Raw genomic sequence first — 23,517 nt, forward strand, 5'->3', positions numbered from 1 at the left:
ATCGTTTTCTACAAAGGGGATAATGATGCACTTTTTGGCATTGAGCCTAAGGCCATGTTCAAGGCACCAGTTATTTTTTTCAGTGAGACCCTCTTGGAGAATGTCCAGATCATTTGGGGAGTCAATGATGGCCCCCAGTTTACAATCGTCTACAAATCTGGTTAGCCACAGACCTTTGGTTTTAGCTTGCACTTCAGAGAAATAGATTTCAAAAAGCAGAGGCCACAGACCTGATCCCTGAGGTACACCACTAGTTACGAGGTTACTACTAGAGGTAGATTCCCCTGTTATGACAGTGTGAGTTCTGTCATTGAGCCAGTTGGCTACCCATCTAGTGACATATGGTTTGATGCCAAGTTGTGTGAGTTTGTCTATGATGCCCGAGTGGGGGATGGTGTCAAAAGCCTTGCCCAAGTCAGGGTAGGCAGTATGCACCCATTTACCTTCATGTCGGGCCTTGGTAACTGTCTTGAAGAAGTCCACCAGGTTTAAGAGGCATGATCTCCATTTGATGAACCCAAACTGAGTAGGATCAAGTGGCTGGAGACTACCAGTATCCTTGTTTGAGGTTCATGATGCGTTCCATGGCCTTACAGATCAGGCTACTTAGGCCACTTGGCCTATAGTTTCCTGGATCAGTGGATCCCACCACCTCTATGCAGTGGGATGCCGGTGTCGGTCCTCCACTCGGCTGGGACAAATCTAGTGTTCAAGCTGAAATTGAACAGGGTGCCCAGGGTGTTGCAAGTTCCTGCTTGAACTCATGGAGGATGCAACCTGGGATGTTATCAGGATCCATGGAGGCATTGTATTTTGCCTTGGTGAGAGCTTTTATGATATGCTTTATGGAGATGAGGGGGGGGCAAGTGTTAGTGATGACCAGATTCACTGTCGGGTGGGGGGGCAGGGGGTGAAGTTTTCACTGTACTTGTCTGCTAGTAGATTAGCAAAGTCTACAGGGTTAGTGTAGGTGGTACCTTTGACCACTAGTTCTGTGCAGCTCAGGGTCTTACCCTTTAGGTTACAGATATACAGTGGATATAAAAAGTGTACATACCCCTGTTAAAATGCCAGGTTTTTGTGATATAAAAAAATGAAACCGCAATAAATCATTTCAAAACTTTTCCCACCTTTAATGTGACCTATAACTTGCACAATTCAATTGAAAAACAAACAAATCTGTTAGGGGAAAAAATATAAAAAATAAAAAAAAAATGCAGTAAGCTGGTTGCATAAGTGTGCACACCCTTAAACTAATACTTTGTTGAAGTACCTTTTGATGTAATTACAGCATTCAGTCTTCTTGGGTACACACCTGCCATCAATTTAAGAGACTTTGAAGTTCAGCTGTCCTAGACATTTACTCAGTTGTTTGCCACAACAAAAGCCATGGTTGGCAGAGAGCTTACAAAGCATCAAAGGGATCTCATTGTTGAAAGGTATCAGTCAGGAGAAGGGTACAAAAAATTTTCCACAGCATTGGATATACCATGGAACACAGTGAAGACAGTCATCAAAAAGTGGAGAAAATATGGGACAACAGTGACGTTGCAAAGAACTGGACGTCCCTCCAAAAGTGATGAAAAGACAAGATGAAAACTGGTCAGGGAGGCTGCCAAGAGACCTACAGCAACACTGAAGGAGCTGCAGGAATTTCTGGCAAGTACTGGTTGTCTACTACATGTGACAACAATCTCCCATATTCTCCATATGTCTGGACTATAGGGTAGGGTTGCAAGACAGAAGCCTTTTCTTACACAGAAAAACATCCAGGCCCAACTAAAATTTGCAAAACAATATATCAAGTCTAAAAAACAATAAACTCGGTGGTAAACCAAACTATACTTTTAATACCAAAAATCCAGTAAGCGCTTTCGTCTTCTCATACATAAGACTTCATCAGACTGAATTAAAAGGTTACACTTCATTCTTTAAATACTAAAAATTTTTATCACATGACATTTTTAAATTCAGTGTCTTAACCCTTTCCTTTTCAAATAGGCTACAAATTCTTCTCTGTTATTTAGCCCAGGGTGATAACAGACATTCATCTTGACCTGCCAGGTGTATTCCAACCATCCAAGCTCATCATCTGCATTCAACTTTGTCTCATAATCAACACTATTTCCCAAAACCAAAAATTCAAAATCGATTTTGCAGCCACCCATTTTATAATGTTTGCCTAAAGCATTAGTTTCATTGCCAGTCTCCACAGCTCTTGTGTTCATACATTCTCTTAACTCCCTACTGGTGCGACCAACATAGAATGCATCACAAGACTGACATACAATTGGGTTAACAATAAATTTTGATTTACATGTATAGACATTGTTAATATAAATCTTAACATTGTTAATGACAATTTCTCTTATTCCTTCATAAATTAAATCATAAATTAAATCACAAATACTGCATGCTAAACATTTGTCCATCCTACCTCTTGTACTAGAAGACCTAACATTCAGTTTACTTTGGAAGAAGTTTTTAAAGCTCTTTCCTTTTTTGTACACAAAGCATGGACTGTCTCCAACTGCCTCTTGTACTTCTTCACTACTCTTCAGTATTTTCCAGTTGGTTCTAATAATCTATTTAATGGCTTCTGAATCTACACTGGTGGATATTTGCATAGCAGTTCATATTTTTCTTGGAGGAAACTCCAAAATTGTCTCTAATTCCTTTCACTTCATCAAATTTACTTCTAACTAATTCATTAGAATAACCCCTAGCTGCAAATTTGTGACATATTGCTCTACCTTCTTTGATAAAATCAACATCCCCCGAAGTAAGCTGATGGGCCGTCATCAGTTGACCTTTGACAATATTTTCTTTCATATATTTGGGGTGCATACTCAAAAAGTGTAAATATGCATTATTTTGTACATTCTTTTTGTTAATTTTGGTTAATAATTTACCATTTCCTGTGTACACTACTACATCCAAATATGAAATGCTCTTCTCATTCTAAACTGAAGTGAACTTTAAATACGTACAAACCCTGTTAATGTAAACTAAAAAAGATTTAAGAGATTCTATTCCCCCTCTCCAAACAATAAACGAATCGTCAATAAAACGTTTGTAACAAAGTATGTTATTTTTATATACATCAATCAAAATGTGCCTTTTCTCCCAACCATTCATGAAGATGTTCGTATAGCAGGGTGCATCGCTGCACCCATCGCCACCCCATATTTTGATGATAAAAATCTTCCTTGAACTTAAAATAATTATAGCTCAGAATGACATCTAACATCTCCATTAGCAAACTGATGGTATTATTTGAAAACAATCCTGAACTTAAAAGCTCCAACCTGACTGTTTCCATTCCTTCCTCATTGGGAATGACTGTATATAGAGACTTTACATCTAAAGTAACTAAAATATCTGAATCAATAACATCCACTTCTTTGACATATCTGATAAAATCAAAAGTGTCTTTAATGTAAGCCCTACCTTTAACTGCCACCTTTTGTAAATGTTTGTCTGCAAAAAATAGAAATGGCTTCAGTTTTTGTCCCTTCACTGGCCACAATAGGCCTAAACATAGGATCATCCAAATTTTTGTGAATCTTGGCCAAACCAAAAATTCTGCTAAACCTGGGAGCTATATTCAAAATATATTTCTTGATGACCTCAGTGATCCTTCCTGTATAGAATCATTCCTCAATCAAAGAATCAATAAAACAGTATGATTTTTTGACAACAGAAAAGCTAACTTTTTCATAAAAATCAGCATCGGCCAACATATAATACATTTTCATGTCATAATAATCCCTGTCTAACACTACCAGTGCATTTCCTTTGTCTGCTTTGCAACAAGAATTTTATCATCATTAGTTAGATCAAAAAACAACTTGCGCTCATTCATAGATATATTATGATATTTAAAACTGTTTTCATTGTCCAACAGTTCAATTATTTGAAGTTCTGTCATACTGAGAAAAATTTCCAATTCCTTTTTCAGAGGAGGGTTGAAAGTACTTGGTTTTCTGAACTCTTTGCTTAAATTATTGTCACCATTTTTAAACAAAACTCTAAAGTTCAATTTTCAAATAAAGTCTCTCAACTCATTAAGGACATCACACTTATTCGCTCTACTAGATGGAACGAAATTCCAACCCCTGCTCAAAATTTCACAGATCTTAGCATCTTTAAATTTAGAGGATAAATTAACAATTAACTGCTAGAATTAAATGTACCTGAAAAAAAGTTACTTTTTCCATTACTTCCACGTCTTCTTCCTGGACGACTTGTTGTAATTCCCTGTATTGGAAGATGTTACCTCCGCCCAAGTCCTCCGGCCATTCGGCCCCTTCTGGTAGACTTGCACATTTTGTGCCTGTTGTCCCCCTTGAAAATTTTCAAAGGGCAAAGAACAAGATGCTACATTGGACACATTCCCTTCATTTCGTTGTCCACTCTGTGCCAGATGTTCAGAACGTCTTGGCCCTTCTTCCTCTTCCACTCGCAGTCATTGACGCCTCATTTTCGACTCTAAAACGTACTGCATCAACCACTACGTTGGTGCGCTCCGATGTAACTCTAATATATGCATTTCCTTCCTCATATTCCTTAAGGTCACACTGGAACTTCTTAATTTTGCGCTTTGACAAAAGATCATTTCTTTTGCGAGTTTGTCGAGGCTCATCGATCATGACATCCCAGACCTCAGGGTACTAGATCCCGTTGGAATGACACCAGAAACTAAGCCAGTTATTAAAGTCAGTCATTTTCTATTTGCAACAAGGCTTCATTCTGGGTGATGGTAAAATACTGCACAAGGCTAGGGACATACCTGCCTGGGGCATACATTCAGTGAACTCTATCATGTCTGTCTTCATATAATCCAGAGAGGTACATCTCAAGTCATTCACACCAACATGGACAATGACAGAGTCATTGGAGTTCCTGTTGGTGAGAGACCTGAGTGCTTGCATAATGTTGCAGATTTTGGCACCAGACAAGCAACTCACTGTAACTTTCTCCTTATCCAGCCTGGTGAGGGGCACATTTGTGTGTCTCTCAGTCGAGTCTCCTATGACCAATATGTTGGGTTTGTAGTTCGGCCTTAGAGGCTGTGAGACATTGGTATGTGTAATGTGTGTTGTGCAATGTGGTGTTCTGAAAAGTGTGCTTGTATTTTTGCTTGGGAGGTCTCTTGTGTTTTGGTATGTTTTTGGTGAGAATCTCCACATATGAGGGTGTGAGTTGTGATAGTATGGACGGAGTGTGAGGTGCAATGTTTGTGCAAACAACCTCCTCAGAGCCAGATATAGTGGTTTGTGAGTGAGAGAGTTTTGTTTCCAGGTTCTTAACGTCGTTACATCTATCACAAATTGTGTTCTTGGGTGCTAAGAGCAGAGGGTTGTCTGTGCGCATGAAGCAGTTGTTACACTGTCACAGGATGTCTATATCAACCAGACAGGCTGGGGAAACTGTAGGGAGCTGCCCATCCACATTTGCCAGAATTGCGATGAGGAACCAAGGAGGTCAATGCAAGCAGGGACCACGGAGATCAGGTGGAGTAGGGGATTAAGGGGTTGAAAGTCTGAGGCAGTATTTAGTTAGATATATACAAGGGTAGGGCAAGTTTAGTGCACCACTGCTGCCTCACAACCTCGAGAGCACACAGGCTCGGCTAAGGGAAAATCTGAAGAGGGAGTGTCTTGTCAGAGGGTTACTACAGCACAGCACCCCACTGTGCAACATGCAAACGAGCACAGACCTGCGCAAATATGGGGGTTTAAATACCACCAATGGGAGCCTTCCTTTACATAAAAACTACACAGTAAGGAGCCACACACTGAGCTATTTGACCTATCAAGTCTCACCAGGGGATTCCGATCGGCAAGTTACTCTCACTAGAATGCCGAGTGGTTCCCACCAACAAGAATGGCCAAGAGAAAGTTCAGATTAAATCAGAAAGTCCCGAGTACAGCATATCTGTAGCAGTGCTACTCTAAACTACAGAACAACAGCTATTAAAAGTTAAAAAGCATTGTGGCACACACCAGTAGCAGCTAGAATTGTTAAACCTTTTTGCAGCAGTGGGAAAACAGTGAAAAACAATGCAGTAAAAACAAGACGGAGAGATTTAGTGAGAAAGCAATTCTGGCACACACTCAAGTAGCAATTACGTAATCTAGTCACTTATGAAGTTGAATTATACAGTCAGGCCGAGGAATTAAAGGCTAAAATACAAGGTACAGGCAGGTGCAATAAATGAAAGAGAGCAGTAAAAAAAAAAAAATAACTTGGCTTTTGACTTTTTTCTGTTTACAGCTTCAGAAGCTAAAGAGTCAGACATCCCTATCTTTGAGAAGATGTCCTTGGCTAAAATATCAAAGGTTATCACTTCAGCTTCCTGACCTGGACTGTCATGTATGATTACTTCTACCAGGTCATCTTCTTCCCCTTGGTAGGAGTTGTCCAGTACTACTGACTTGACTCCTAGGAGAAGAGCAGAGAGTTTTTCCTTTGAAGTTTTTAACCTCCAGATCTGCTTCTGTTTCTTCTTAGAAGCCTTGCTTCCTTAGATGTGGAAACATATGAGGTTGGCCTTTGTGAAGGCTCAGTTTTATTATAATATCATCTCAACCCACTGTGTTTCTGGGGTCGTTCGACAAGACCTCCTTCCCTCTTTTCCGTCTATTCCTCCTCTGTCCTCATTTGAGCTCCAGCAGAAATAGATTTGGCACAGACATCTGTACCTATTCCATCAGTGTCCCCTTTCTTCTCTGCTGATGCCCTTGGTTTGGTAGTTACTTCTATGCCTGCCTTCTAAGTTCTTGGAGCCAGTGGGATTGAGAGTTTTGGCACTGGCCCCTGGTGTCATCTCCAACCCCTGTTTTGCCAAAGTCATTGTCAGTGTCAAATCATTTGGTGTTTGACCCCATTGACACACAAATCTTCATAAGTGGCTTTGGCTCCAGAGCTGTTGGTGCCAACCTTCTGCATTGGCTTTACTTCAAAGATGTTGGTTCTGGCCTGTTCAGTGCTGGGAGTTCTGGGCTGAGATGCTTCTATCAACTTATTGGAGACTGGGAGACTGGAACTAGGTTCTTTGCAAGGCCAGATACAGGCTCCATTAATTCCTCTGTGAGAGAACATCGAAGCTAACATCTTCAACTGTTAATCATCTGTACTCCCCAAGGACAGTGTACCTCATTGATGTCCTTCAAGGATGCATCTGCAGTCCTAACATATGGGTTGTCCTGCCTCAGGCAGCCCTTCGGTCGGCCGGATTCCAAAGTCTGGGTCTGGCCTCGGCTGATGTCGCACTTCACCCAACGTCATAGCTGCTATTTATTGGGTATAAAGGCATCAGCCGACGCCATTTTCCTCAGTCTTTCTTGCCGCGCGGTGCCCGAAGCAGAAGCTGTTCGCAAGTGCCGGTTGGTCAGATCCAGAGATTTCTACTACCGAAGACTTCTAAAAAGCTAAGTACCCCGTTGGGGACTCTTTCTTGCCTCAGCCAATGTCAGACAAAGTAAATAATTGTTTAACTTGTGGGAAACAAATACTCATAAGGATTTCCACTCTTACTGCCTTCCTTGCTTAGGCCCAGACCACGACGTATCAGCTTGTCTAGCCTGTGCTTCCTTCAACCGACGGACACTTAGACGTCGGTCGGAGTTTGCAGAGGAGTTTTTTGGTCCCGCTTTTGCATACAAAATGCCGTCGGAGACTCCGACTACTCAATTAGCTAAAAAGCGCAAGGAAAAGGACCAACATTTGCGGCCCGCGGTTTCGACTGAAACCACGGTTAGGCCAACCGCAAGTGTCTCGGTTTTGGCTGAAACCGAGCCCTCGGTTCTTCCTTCGGCCGAAAGCATGCCTCCGATAGCCGAGGCCTCACAGAGCATGGCTGAATCTGCTACTGAATTTACTGCTACAGAAGCAGGCACCCAGGATTTGTCAGACACTATTCCTTTAGACATATCTATCCCTGCACGTGGGGCTGCTAGACCCCCTGCTTCTATGTCTATCAAGGCTTTTGCCAGGGCTAAAGCAGCTAAATCTTCTAAGGCCTTACCTGCTAAAACTCCTTCACATAGGCCTACCTCTAGTTCCCAAATACTCAGCCTGGCTGAGGATCTCATTTCTTTGATCAGGGGATCCCAACCTCACCCAGACAGGGCCTCTCAGCCCCCTCCAGACAAGAGGCCTAGGACTGAACCCCCGGAACCTGTCTCTACAGATTATTCCTCGGATGACTCAGACATTTCAGACCCTCACGAAGGCCCATATTCTCCTTATGAGGATTCTGATGCAGAAGACTCCATTCCTTCTGCTTCTCCTCCTGAAGAATTTTCCTTTGGGGAAACCTTGCATGCTATGAGGAACACTTCCAATGGCAGGGCCAGGATTTTTCAGATTCAAGGAAAAGGCTAAGGACCTTTTACACTTACCACAGCATAGGCCTTTAGCCATTCCGCCAGTACTAACCGTTGTTGATGATGCATATAATGATGCCTGTACTGCCCCTGATTCTCTTCCTCCGGCCCCTGCCAAGCCAGACAGATATTACAGGGTCCCGGACACACACTACCATTTGTATAAGGCTCCTGTTGCAGACCCTGAAACCATTTCACAGGGCCCTAAAGATGTGGCAGCTGCCTCTGCCAAAAACCCTCCTCCCCCTGAAAGGGAATCTAGAGCATTAGAGATGGGGTAAAGGTTTATACTTCTGCTACTCTTTCGGCCAGGGCCTTGAACTGTCAATTTCACATGATTCAGTACCAGGAATTTTTGTTAGACCAGCTAAATAAAAAACTGTCTTCTCCTGAACCTTTAGACCGCAAGTCCCTTCAGGATTTGGTACATAACTCTCAGCAGGTCAGTAACCATTTCTTAAAATGTGGCTATGATGCACTGGAGGCTTCCTTTAGATCAGCTATGACTGGAACAGTGATTCGAAGGCATGCCTGGTTAAAAGAACAATCCTTACCAGACCATGTTAAGTCAAAACTCCTAGATGCTCCCATGGAGAAACAAAGTTTGTTTGGCTCCCCTGCACAGGAGGTTCTAAAGAAGGCGGAATAAAAAGCAAAATCTGTCCAAACAGTCAAGGATTTCTTACAGGTCCAACCTCCGAGGTTTAGCAGAAATTGGCCTTCGAAGAATTGGTCCTTTCCAGACAACTCCAGAGCGCAGAGAGGCAGAAATAGATGCCCAAGAGGCAGAGGTCAATCTAATGGTGCCTACAGGGGACGTCAGTGGCAACCTACCAACCAGAGAAGTACTGCCACAGATTCAACTACAACCACTTCCACAGGGCAGACACAATGACTTGGCTCTAGTTCCGCCTACCAGGGAACAACTGGAAGCACCCTTGGGCGGAAAGCTAGCCTTATTTTCCGACAACTGGCATTACATTACAGGAGACAAATGGACTTTACAAACAATAGACAAGGGCTACAGGTTTCACTTCCACACTCTACCAAAAAAGAGAGGAATGCCAAACCTACCACCAAGCCAAAAAACAGATGCTCTAAGACAAATCAACAACTTACTAAGGATGAGAGCTATAGAAGAGGTACCACCTATGGAACAAGGCCAAGGATTTTACTCCAGGCTTTTCCTTGTACCAAGAAAAGAAAATCAATGGAGACCTATTCTAGACTTGTCCGCACTGAACACATACCTCATTGTTCCAAAATTCAAAATGCTGACCCTCCAGCAGCTTCTTCCCATGCTGGACAAGGAGTCTTGGCTGGAGACTCTAGATCTCAAGGAGGCATACCTGCACGTCCCTATACGACCAGATTGCAGAAGACACCTCAGATTTCTTGCAGGATCAGAGCATTATCAATTCTCAGCATTGCCTTTTGGCTTATCTACTGCGCCCAGAGTATTCACGAAATGCCTGGCATCAGTAATTGCTCATTGCAGGCTTCAGGGAATTCAAATTTACCCATACCTGGACGACTGCCTAATACAAGCGGACAACAAGACAAAATTAACAAAGATTTGGAAAATGTCATACAACTGTTGCAAGCCTTGGGATACACAGTCAACATGCAAAAGTCAAGACTAGTACCATCCCAAAGGATAACATTCTTGGGTGCAGAACTGGATACATCAACTCAGATGGCTTTTCTCACAGAAGAAAAACAAAAGCAACTACCAGTCTACTTCATGACATTAACAACACAAACTCAGCTTACTGCAAGGAAAGTCCTGCAAGCCCTGGGCTACATGGCATCCTGCATAATATTGGTTCCACATGCCAGGCTGCATATGAGAAAGCTACAATGGTACCTAAGGAATGTATGGTCTCAACACAAGCACAGTCTAGAAGCCCAGATTCCAATAATTCCATGCCTGAAGCAAGAATTCCTGTGGTGGGCTCAGGCCTGTCAGTTGAACAGAGGCTTGCCTTTCCACAAACCTCATCCAAGCCAGACCATCACCACGGATGCCTCAGACCTAGAATGGGGGGGCACACATGGTGGACAAGTGTATACAAGGCCTATGGACCCAAGACTAGCTGAATCTACACATAAATCTAAAGGAGATGCTGGCAGTGAAACATGCGATCCAGGCATTCAGACCACTCCAACAGGGTCATCTGCTGATAAGGACGGACAATACCACAGTCATGTGGTACATCAACAAACAGGGAGGTACACATTCTTATCCTCTATGCCGGATGGCAATGGACCTGTGGAATGTGGCCCTGAATCTCAACATTCAACTTCAGGCCAGATTTGTACCAGGAAAAGAAAATTCTCTAGCAGACACCTTAAGCAGAACTACCACGGATGCTCACGAATGGATGCTGCATCCAGATATCTTCAAAGCCATAACAAAGAAATGGGGACTACCAGAGATAGACCTGTTCGCCTCCCCACACAACCACCAATTGAAGAAATTCTGCACAAGAGCATACCACCCACTTGCTTGGAGGGTGGACTCCCTTTCCTTCAGCTGGAAAAACCTGACAGCATATGCATTTCCACCTCTTCCCTTGATGTACAAAGTTCTACTGAAGATCAGAGAGGATCAGCCAAGGGTAATCCTGATAGCTCCAGACTGGCCGAGGCAACATTGGTACCCGCTACTGAGAAGCATGTCTCGGACACACGCATGGCCTCTACCTCTATGTCCCTTACTTCTAACACAGGACAACTACAAGATCCTACATCCAAACTTGAAAACACTGCAGCTAGCTGCTTGGAATATTGCATAAAACAAAATAACCCAGGTTTATCTCAGAGGGTTAAGGACATTATCCTGGAGGCACGCAGACCCTCCACAAGGAAGACGTATTCAGCCAAGTGGAAAAGATACCTCATTTGGAGTGCAGCAAAGGGAGAAAATGTCTCATTGGCAAACATAGCACACATCCTGGAATATTTAGCAGAACTGTTCCACAATGGCCTGTCTTACTCCTCCATTAAGATTCATGCATCAGCAATTTCAGCAGAATACAACATGGATCCTCCTGTCTTCTCTCATCCTCTACTCAGGCAGTTCTTGAGAGGAATCAAAAATGTAAAACCTCCAAGGAAACCACCTTTACCTACATGGGATCTCAACTTTGTGCTGGAAAAGTTAACACTTCCCCCTTTTGAACCAGCAGCAACAGCAGAATTACAGTTCTTGTCTTGGAAAACTGTTTTCCTGCTAGCAATCACTTCAGCAAGAAGGGTTTCTGAGTTACAGGCATTAATGGCAGTACAACCCTTCCTTATCTTCCATCAGGACAGAGTCTCTCTGAGAACTAACCCTACCTTTATGCCAAAAGTGGTCTCCAGAGTATCATTGAACCAAGCGATTCATTTACCTACATTCTTCCCCAACCCACAGAACAGGGGGGAAAGACTGCTACATACCTTGGATGTGCACAGACAATTATGCTACTATCTGGACAGAACTAAGACCAGCAGAAAAACTGACCAGCTTCTGGTAGCATATGCAACAGGAATGCAAGGAAAAGCAATTTCAAAACAGACAATCTCAAAATGGATAGGAAATTGCATTCAATTTTGCTACTCTTTTCATGGAAAGACAACTCCTGATAATATCAGACCTCATTCCACAAGAGCTACAGCCACCACTACAGCTTTCCTACGAGGAGTGGCTACCAAAGACATTTTAGAAGCTGCTACTTGGAGCTCCGTGCATACATTTGCCAAGCATTATAATCTTCCCTTATACTCTAGATCCCGAGCAGGTTTTGCAACTGCTGTTTTGCAAGGGATCTTAACTACACCATCTTTATCTTAGTGCCTCCTCCCCCGGTTTGGCTATGGTATTCTACCCATATGTTAGGACTGCAGATGCATCCTTGAAGGACATAGTACAGTTTTGTACCTACCATAAATGTAGATGTCCGATAGGTATGCATCTGCAGTCAGGATTACCCACCCTCCTTCCCCTCTGTGGTATTCCTAGGGTATTTACCCCTCTTTTAGCTAGCTGGGGGAATCTATTATGGTGTATTTGTTTGTATATATATTTTTTTATATTGTTTGCTCTCTACTGTTTGGAATTATTTGCATTTATCCAAATTTAGCCTTCCTATAGGGCACCTGGCATCTGGGGCAAGAAACACTGAGGAAAATGGCGTTGGCTGATGCCTTTATACCCAATAAACAGCAGCTATGACGTCGGGTGAAGTGCGACATCAGCCGAGGCCAGACCCAGACTTTGGAATCCGGCTGACCGAAGGGCTGCCTGAGGCAGGACAACCCATATGTTAGGACTGCAGATGCATACCTATCGGACATTTACATTTATGGTAGGTACAAAACTGTACTTTCCACGTTGCTAAGATCTGATACATCTTTCCAGGAAGGAGTCCTGACACGTCTCCTCCCAGATGCCGTGACTAAGGTCAGTGTTGCAGTATTTCAAACACGTGTGATGTAACCAGTGATGTCCAGCCAGGGTACCAAAGCTTAACCTTCCCTGGGTCATATGTGCAACATGTGACCTCAGCTCGCAAACACAGGTGTATATAGGCCGATATGCAACATGGATCCTTACATGAATATCACAGCCAGCCCAAACACAGGCCACGTATACATCAGACTGATCATCACTTGGTTGTTAGTACTGTAGCTTCTCAAATAAATAAATAAATAAGAGCCCTTTAGGGAACCTTCCTTTATTTACCTAAATTGTTTTGCTATATCTGTATTAGATGTCAGCCTGGAGGGGTAAGTGCAAATGTGATAGGAAAACCCTGTACAAAGATCTTCATACCCAATATCTCTTCTGTCTAGGAGAAGAACAAGGCCTGTGCCATTTGCTAATTTGTGACAAAGACGTAGCAATGTTGCCTGTCTTTGCTTAACACTTAGTTGGATACCTAAAATTTGAAGCATTTGGCCCATTCTAAGATGGTGGATCCTGCTTCACCAGATGTACCTCTATCCCACAAGAAAAAGCTCAAAAGAAGTAGGCCTGATGCTCACTCTACCCATTCTTATTCCGACACAGCTGCTGAGGTTCCAGAATCTGTATTATGTCCATCTCCACCTCTTTATGCCCTCTACCATGACCTCGCTGGAGGCCATTATGGTGTTGAAGGGTGTTACGACTGAGGAAACTACTCCAGTGCAGAAGGGGTAACTGCAGATCATCATTTCAGAGGGTTTAGAAGGCCCCCACAGATTCTGGTCAGTGAAGAGATATCCAGTAAAAAATCAAAGTACATCAGGAGTCTGAACCTGCCCACTTGGTTGAGGCAGATGTCGCACCAAAGAAGAAACAACAAAAAACTAAGCATGTTTCATCTTCTCAACTACCTAGGGAGAAGGAATGGATGGACTTTTCCCAAAGCCTGCTCAAGGCCATAATAGCCCTTAAGCCACCTTAATTTCCTGCCCAGCCTCCTCGTTCTACACCTCAACAACTTATTATGGATTCATCTTCTTCTGAAGATGAAGAGGCCTCTTGCTCTGACCATTCTCTGACCTGAGCCTCTTAAATCCACTCCCCTGGCTAAATTCCTTTTGGTGATGAAGCCTCCCATCTCTCCTGACTGCCCTGTTGAAGAAGCTTCATTTGGGAGTCAGTTATAAACATGATGAAACATTTTGAGTGGGAGTCTCAACAGATTACAGAAGTCCAAAAAAGGTATTAACATCCTGTTGGAAATGGGCGACCCTGCCCCTTCTCGTGTCCCTCCAGTTCTGTAGGCCACCTTGGATGCTTTCCAGTCTACCCCTGATTCGCAGCTTCCTGCTCCCAAAAGGCCAGACAGATTTTCAAAGTTCCAGATGAACTTAAGTTCTTGTACAAGAATCTTTTGGCAGGCCCTTTTGCAGTTACTGTCTCTTCTGATAAACCTTCTAAACTTCTTCCCAATATCAATGCCCTCTCTTTAGACAAAGGCAGTAGGGCCACGGATAGGTGGTGAAAGAAGGTTTACACTTCCTCTTCTTTGGCATTCAGGGCAATTAATTACCAGGTCCAGATGACAAAGTATCTGTTATCCATACTCAACTCCTTAAACAAGGTAATGGTGGGCTCATAGTGGTCAGACTTCAAACAAGAAATGTTGTCCTTGCTTAATCATGCTACTCAGCTAGCCAGACACAGTATATAATGTAGTCATGATGCCGAGAAGGCGTTTGCCATAGCAGCTGCTACTGGCTCTGTCTTTCACGAGTATGCATCGTTGGGTAATCAACCCACGCCAGAAGACTTCAAAGCCAAACTTATCAATTCTCCTTTAGATCAGAACTTTTGTTTTAATCCACAAGCAGCCAGCTTATTTAAAGCTGTACAAGAGCAAGCCAAAACAGTAAAAGACTACAGACATATTTTGATGACTTCTGTGCCTAGATACCAGAGGAAATTAACCAGCCAAGCCCTTTTTGCTAGAAGAAACTCTAAACTTATTCAAAAGCATAAAAAGGCAGTCAGAAATAGGTTTCTAGAGAAACTGCAGAAGGATCTCACATCTGGTAGGCCTCCCTTAGCAGAAAAATCACTGTGATGATTTACAGATCACCCCCACTCACCATCCCTTGGTCCTGTCCTACCCTCTGAAAGGCTATCTCAGCCAATCTCAAGATGGGAAAAAAACACTGAATGCTTTCAATAATAGGAAAGGGTTATGCCATGTCATGGGAAAGAACTCTCCACTGAATGGTATACCCCTGTCTCCACAATCAGATCCAGCTGCTACCACCCATATTCCATGAGTTTCAGCCACAAGGCAGTATAGAACCAGTGCCCACCAAATTCATAGAAAGGGTTTGTATTCCAGACTCTTCCTAGTTCCAAGAAAAGAGGGACAATGGAGACCTACAGTTGGTCTCTCTCTCTCTTTCTTAAAAGTGACAACCTTCAAAATATTCTCCTGCACATACTGCTGCCTTTCATATTTCCACAGGCTTACCTAATCTATCTGGATCTAAAAGGTGTCTACCTTCATATACCCATTTGCCCCTTGCAGGTGATTCCTTAGGTTCTGTACTGGCTCATCTCACTTTGTTTGCAGCTTGGTCATTTGGCCTTTCTACAGCACCAAGTCATTTCACAAAGTTTCTAGCACCAGTGAAAGCCTTCTGCCAAACTCCAGGAATTCTGACTTCCCCTGCATAGACGGTCTGCTAATCCAGGCTACATCTCCACAGATCCTGCTGCAACATCTCCAGTTCACCTTCAACCTCGTCTTGCAGTGGAGCTTCACACACAACTACAAAAATTCTTCCTGCAGCCCTCTTGGGACCTAATGTTTCTGTGCTACAGATTGGACACTTGAAGAATGCAGGCTTACTTGCTTCAGGAAAAAGTGCAGAACCTTACAGATTACTTTCACAGCCTTTTCTCCCTTGACTAATGCTCAGCCAGGGAAATCCTATGAGCTGCAAGATTTATGGCAGCAGCTATCCCAAGGCTTCCCCTAGCCAAGTTGCATATGAGGAAAATTCAGTGAAATTTGAAAACATTATGGCCCCATCAGTGTTACTGTCTAGATACAGTAATTCCTCTCGTACCTTGTTTCAGAAAGTAGCTTTCATGGTGGATAGACCAGGTGAACTCAACCCAGGACTCACTGTCATCCCACCAGCCCCCAGTTCAGGAGATGTACACAGATGCCTTAGATGAGACCTGGAGGCCTGGATAGGCACCCACAGAGTACAGGAGCCCAAACTGAAAGAGATGAGGGCCCTCATCCAAGCTGTTCAGGTTTTCTCATATATCTGGAAACCAAGGTCCTCTTCGACTATTGTCAGACAACACGGTGATCATGTGGTACATAAGCAAGGCAGCATCAGATCATACCAACTGTGCAGACTAACACAGAGGGCCTTGGATCTTGCCACTCAGAAGAGCATGTCCATTCTATCCATATACATCCCTTCACAAGACAATGTGCGGACAGGTTTATTAAGCAGGGCCTTGGAGGACCCTCACAAATGCACCCTGAACATACAAGTCTTCCGGGACATTCTTCACCATAAGATACGTTTGTTTGGTTCAGAGAGCAACAAACAACTCCCCCTGTTTTGTACCAGGAACTCTTGCCCCTCAGTCTCGAGGGCAGATGCCTTCTACTTTCAGTGAACAGGGAAGTCCCCCCCCCACGATTCTTCTAAAGATTAAAAAAGAAAAAAAAAACATTACTAGTGCTCCTCCTTTTGCCAAGACAGCATTGGTTCCCTATTGTTTGTCATCTAACCTAGGGCAAACACTGCAAACTACCACACAAGGCAGATCTCATCACATAGCAAAAAAGATTACTGCTACATCCCAACCTGTCATCCCTAAACCTAAACCTATGTATTTTAGAGTTCTGATTCTTTTCAGGCATCAGTTTTCAGAAGATGTAATTAGGGTTGTCCAAGAAACAAGGGGACCTGCCAATTGAAAATCCTACATAGCTAAATGGAAGATATTTTCTTTCTGGTGCCATAGAAATAACCATGATTCCAACAAATCAGGGGTACTTTCCATCCTTAAGCATTTGTGTAAAGCTCATAGATGCAGGTTTATCTTAATCCTCTATGAAAGCCCCTCTGCTAGCCATCAGTGCCTGTCTGCCTCTCAATCCATCTCTTATGTCCAATCCTGAGGTCAAACAATTTCTTAAGGAGTACTGCATTGTAAATGACAAAGGAAGCCTACATCCCTTCCTTGGGACCTTATCTCTACCTCCTTTTGAACCAGCAGCCTCAACAAATTTCAGATTCTGCACCTGGATGGCTCTTCTTCTTCTGGCTGTCACTTCAGCTTGGATAGTCTTGGAGCTATAAGCACTCATAGCCATTCCTTTCTTTCTTATTTTTCACAAGGACAGGGTGACCTTGAGTGTTAACCCTTCCTTCACACTAAAAGTAGTGCATGAGCTGTCTCTCTGGCCATCAATCTACCTACTTTCTTCTCCAACCCAGAGAATGGGGGGGGGGGACTCCTAGCTGAGGTTTTATTTGGACAAGATCAAATCTATTCATAAATCAGGTCAATTGCTTGGCTCATCCATGGTCTCAAAATGGGGCCACCCAGCATATTAACAAACCATTGCAAGCTGGATCTCCAGTTCCTTATCCTTTTGTTATTCTTTATCATGGCAAATCCTTGCTTTCATGCCCTTGAGCTTATTCTTCCAGGGCAGTGACATCCTTGGGGGCCTTGCACAAATGGGTTGATGCCACGGCTATGTTGGAGCCTGCCACTTGGTCATCTACAGAACAGATGTTTGGCCAAGCCAAGTATGGAAGCAAGGTACATTAGGAAAGCTGGTGGTGGAATGTAGAAGTCCAGGAAGTCATCAAAAGAAAGGAGGAGTGCAGGCAAAGTGGGAGATAGAAAAGATGGACCTCACTAAGAGAGAATACTGGTTGGCTAACAAAGAGCCTAAGAGAAGAATTGTAATAGCAAAGAACAGAGCATCAGAGGCACTCTACCAGCTTCTGGAAAGTGACATAGTAGATGGCACAAAGAAACTGTTGCAAGGCAACCTTCTTACCAGTCCACAGGAAATCAAGGAGACTAAAGGAGTACTTCCAGCAGCTTCTGAATGACAGAAACCCCACAGAAGCTATACAGCCCCAGATGCAGCCTACTGTGAAAGATGAAGAGGAGCTCACCCTGTAAGAAGTAAGAACAGCACTAAGGAAAATTAAGTCAGGGAAGGAAGCAGGCTCTGATGACATCACAGCAGATATGATCAAGATGTTTGGTGAATTAGGGAAGAAATGGCTCCTGACAGCACTCACATCAGTATGGAGAGAAAGGCAAATCCCAGATGACTGGAGAACAAGCATACTAGTGCCAGTGAACAAGAACAAAGGGGGCATCCACAACTGTGGGCAGTACAGAGGAATCTAACTCCTGTCACACTGCATGAAATCTGTGTAGAGGGTGATTGATAAACAAATATCCAGAGTAATAAAAAGTAAGATGAAAAATGAGCAGTTCAGACTCCGATCAGGATGCAGCACAACTAATGTGATATTTGCAGTAAGACAGAATTGATAAGCTAGAGATGAGGAAAGAGTCCAACTGGGCATTCCTAGACTTGGAGAAGGCATATGACAAAGTCCCAATAAAGCTGATTTGGGCAGTCCTGCAGTGATCAAAAGCCCCAGAAACATTGGTAGAATTAGTGTAGGCTATGTACAAGGATCCAGTGACTCAAGTATGAACAATGTTCAGAATCTGAGGGGACTCCCTGTGGGAGTGGGTGTGCATCAGGGTACAGCTCTGAGGCCACTGCTGTTCATACTGGTGATAGATGATATTAGCAAACAGGTTAAAGCTGACAAATCAACAAAGTTGCTGCATGCAGATGACGTGGTATTGCAGGCAGACTCTGAGCAAGAAATTTAGCAAAGGATAGTGGATTGACATGCAAAACGGAAGAAACATGGGATGATTGAGTATAGATAAGAAGTTGTAATGGCAGCAAATGGGGGAAATCAGAAAAAATCTGAGAACTGAGAAAGAAGGGAAAATCTTGGTACAGTAACAGTTTCAGGTATCTAGGAGGGTTAGCTGAGGAGAAGGGATGTCTGAATTAGAAGTCGAAGCTAGAGTCACATGGGCCACAACCAAATGACACAGAGTGACAGGGGTCATGTTTGACAGAAGAATGTAAGGTGTACAAAACAGTAGGATGACCAGTACTACTGTATGGTACAGAAACCTGTGCAGTAAAGGCACAACAGCTGAGAAAGCTAGAGGTGATGAAGATGAAGTGCCTGAGACAGGTGGTAGGATGCACACCATGGGACAGATGAAACAATAAAGACATAAGAGCAAAAGCCAGATTACAGTGGTTTGGGCACATGTACAGAAAAGCAGAAGACAGTCTGTTGAAGAAGATTTGGGACAGACAGGAAGAATGCAGGAGGAAATGGAGACATCTAGCAAAGAGGTGGATGGATTGTGTGAGAGAAGACCTGAGACAGCTGGGTATGACTGTCGTAGAAGGTAGGAGAGTGGCATTGAATCGAGAAAGATGGTAGAAAATGGGAAGGGGGGGTGATGATTATGATGATTTGACGATGACCTAATCAGCAGTACATGTGATCACCAAACACTACAAGATGGATGCCTTGTCAAGGCCCAGGGCTGTTTTCACTAGTTCATTCCTTTCTGGCTTCTTGGACAGTACCTCTGTCAACCAGCCAAGCCCCCCTTACGTTCAATTCAACTGTGAGCATCAACCATTTGTTTGGAATAGTGCAACAGTGATCTGTGTTTGGACATAGTACAGTTCTGTATAAACTTACCATAATAGTAGATGTCCTACTGATCACTGTTGCAGTATTCTTTCCCATCTTCCTTCCTCTCTAATTTGATTACCATGTCTCTCTCTTCCTCTCTCTCTCTCTTTCCTACTTGTATGTAGGACCATAGGTCCTAGGGGGGCTTTTTACCATTTCCTACTTCATCCCTACTAGTTGACCAGTCACTCTTCAGGAGTCTTCAGGCCACTAGCTTGGAGATGGTCTGAGAACCTACACTCGTACATCCACCTATATACCCCTACACTTGCAAACTGAGATCACCAGATGGACCTATGACCCAGGGAATGTTATGCTTTGATATCTTTGCTGTATGTCAGTGGTCATAACCCATTTTTTTGGAATACTGCAACAATGATCATAAGGACATCTACTGTTATTGCAAGTTCTTAGACAGCTGTACTTTCCCCCAGGAAAACTTGGTGTAAGAGGAACCACCTAAACTCGCCTTCAGAGTCTCCCCTCCCTGGATATGGATCTCAAAGAAAGGATGGAGGACTCTCAAATTCCCTGTGAAAGACACATTTCATGAGATACTGGAAAAGATGTGGCAGAGGGAATCTTGACCCATAGTCCCCATTTCAGTGGAGGAAGAGATTTTGCAAGAGGCCTGTAGGTCCTCTCAAAAAACAGATTGGATAGTGCCACCTCCAGACAAATTAGTGGATATGTTGTGTCACAGAACCTGGAAGGAACTGGCTGAGCCCATACCTTGCAAACTAGATAGAATGCTGTGGACCTGCAAGGATAGACAGCACTGGATCAAGGGACTTCTTGTGGATTCCATAGTGGTGTCTGATGCCACCAAGTGGGACATCCCTGAGGGCACCCATGTGAAGCATTTTTAAGAAGTTTTTCATTCCAAAGCCCCCTTGGGTTAGGCCCACTCCTTCTAGGAATTTAAGTTAACCAAACCTCCTTTTGAACCAGCACATTCTATCAAACTGTTTGACTTGCAATGCTAAACCTTCTGCTAGCCATTCCTTTTGCAGAAGGGTTTCAGAAATTCATCCATTGTCTCCCAGATATCCTTGTCTGTACTTTTCTCATCCAGTCAGAGTGCCACTTAGAACTAATCTGTCCTTCATGCCAGTAGTGGCCATTCCAACACATTTGAACCAGTCTGTTAATTTGTCAGTATTCTTCCAGATTACTCAAACAAAGACCATTATTAGTTGCACTGTTTTGATGTTCACCGACAGCTTGGATTGTATCTGTGTTTCATAAAACATCTCGGGAAGGACAGATAATTATTTGTGTCCTTCTGTCCTGCCAAGAAAGGTCAAAAGGTGTCTACAATACACCTTTTCAAGTGGATATGCAATTGTATTGATGGTCTTCATGTTTCACTGTTGCAGTCATCACATTTGGGTTATCTGCCTGCAAGTAGCCCTCAGTCGGCTTGAATACCAGAGTCTTGGGATTTCTTCTTCGGATGCTGTCACTTCTTCCATGACGCCAGGTCGTCAGGGGTATAAAACATGAAGCCGACGCCATTACCCCAGCTTTTCTTGCCATGCAGTATCTGAAGCAGAAGCAGTTCTCAAGTGCCGGTCAGCCACCTCCTGAAATTTTTGTTTTTCGAGTTTCAGACCTGAAGTCTTCTAAAAGATAAGTACCCCATTGGGGATCCTTTTTTTCGTGCTCTAACCGATGTCAGAAAAAGTTAACAATTGTCTTACCTGTGGAAAGCAAATAACTCACAGAGATTTTCATTCTTACTGCGTTCTCTGTTTAGGCCCAGACCATGACATTCTTCGCTGTCGGTTTAGTGCTTTAATGCTCAAACTATTCGTCGTCAGGTTATCTTTGTTGCTAAATTCTTTTGCTGCTGTTCTCCGTATTCCGAAATGGCTTCGATAAGCCATCCAACTACCGATCCACCGAAAAAACATAAGGATAATGACAGAGACAGACCGCATAGGCCGGTACTCAGTGAGGCACCTTTGCAGCCCCTGATACCCGCTTCTACAGATTCGCAGGCCTCTACTGAGACCCATTTGGAGTCCGGTATGCTGCTAGAGGCTTCTTCGACTATGGTACCTGTGGAAGTCTCTACCCTGGATGGGTCCAGTGCCGCTGTGCAGGCATCGGCTTCTGAGGGTGTATTCAAGCCTTCCGATTTTCATATTAAACCAACGACTTCATTTCAAATCAAAAATTCTGAATTTCTAAGGCCCAGAATTTGCACTATGCCTAGAAAACCGACAACCAAAGCACATTCTCAGGCCCTCATGCCTCAGAAAGAAATGCTTAGAATGGCTGAAGATCTTATTTAATTAGAGGAAGCCAGCCTCCCCCCTCAAAAAGACCAAGAACTGATTTTCCTTCAGATTCTTCAGATCATGAGTCCATTGACCCTACCAGGACATACCCTTATATACCTATGAGGATTTTGATGCAGAGGATTCCATTCCCTCTGCTTCCCCACCAGAAGATTTTTCCTTTGGTGAAACCCTACATACCCTTAGAGAACATTTCCACTGGGAGTGCCAGGACTACTCACAGTCCAAAAAGAGACTCGGGTAATTTTGAAACTTGCCTCAGCACAGGCCTCTAGCTATACATCCTGTTCTGGAAATTGTAGATGTCTTCTTGGAATCCAGCCTTACCCCTGATACTTTGCCCCCAGGAAACCTGACCGGTACTACAGCGTACCTGACTCCCACATATTTCTCTTTAGAAATCCTACTGCGGATCCAGAGACCATTTCCCAGGGACCTAAAGGCATTAAGGCTACAACAGCCAAAAACCCTACCCCTTCAGACAGGGACTCTAGGGCTTTAGACAGATGGGGTAAGAAGGTATACACCTCTGCTACTCTTGCCATCAGGGCTTTAAATTGCCAGTTTCATATGTTAAAGTATCAGCAACATATGATGGAACTAATTAAACAGAAAATGATGTTGATTCCTGATTGTGCAGAACATAAGGATTTACAAGAGTTAATGCATTCTGCTAACCAAGTTGGAAAACATACTTTGCAATGTGGTTTTGATGCCTTAGAAGCATCTTGCAGGGCTGCTGTCACTGGGTCTGTTCTTAGAAGGCATGCTTGGCATAAGGAACAAACTTTGCCAGACCATGTCAAACCAAAATTACTAGATGCACCATTAAACCAAGAACGTCTTTTTGGCAATAAAGCAGAAGTCGTCCTCAAAAGGATGGAGGAAAAAGCTAAATCTTTGCAAACTGTTAAAGATTTCCTACAGCTACAGCCACCTAGACTCAGTAGGCATTGGCCTTCAAAACACTGGTCTTTTCCAGTCCCTCCCACACCTTCTCAGTCCAAACCTAGGGGCAGCAGACCACTAAGACTACAGTCTCAGGGTATGCACAGATCTAAGCAATGGAGTGCCCCCACCTCTAAAACAGGGAGTAGTAAGCCACCATTGTATGGTAAAATTCTCACAATGACTTATCCTTAACTCTTCCAAGCCTTGCTCAAGTACTTGCACCTTTAGGAGGAAAACTTGCCCTCCATGCAAAAAAATGGGAGTACATTACCCAGGACAGATGGGTCTTAAACATTGTTTCCCTGGGATACAGATTCCACTTCCACTCACTGCCAACCCCAAGCAGATGACCAGACCTCCCCCCAAACCAGTGGGCAGACACTCAAAAGCAAGTACTTTCTCTTCTCAATATCAAGGCTATTCAACCTGTCCCAGCAGAGCAAAGGGGACAAGGTTTTTATTCCAGACTGTTTCTGGTACCCGGAACAGAAAACTCTTGGCACCCTATCTTGGATCTGTGTATTCTCAACACCTTTCTGGTGGTTCCAAGATTCAAAATGTTTACT

General features: G+C 43.5%; 1 protein-coding gene across 1 annotated transcript in view; it reads left to right on the forward strand.

Annotated features, from left to right (window-relative positions):
* Nucleotides 1-23,517, forward strand: part of ATP13A3 (ATPase 13A3) — a 2,707,264-nt gene that overhangs the window by 1,405,115 nt on the left and 1,278,632 nt on the right. The window lies entirely within an intron of this gene.

This window comes from Protopterus annectens, chromosome 4.part1 (genome assembly GCF_019279795.1).
Source record: "Protopterus annectens isolate FY-2018-M chromosome 4.part1, PAN1.0, whole genome shotgun sequence".
NCBI classification, from domain to species: domain Eukaryota; kingdom Metazoa; phylum Chordata; order Ceratodontiformes; family Protopteridae; genus Protopterus; species Protopterus annectens.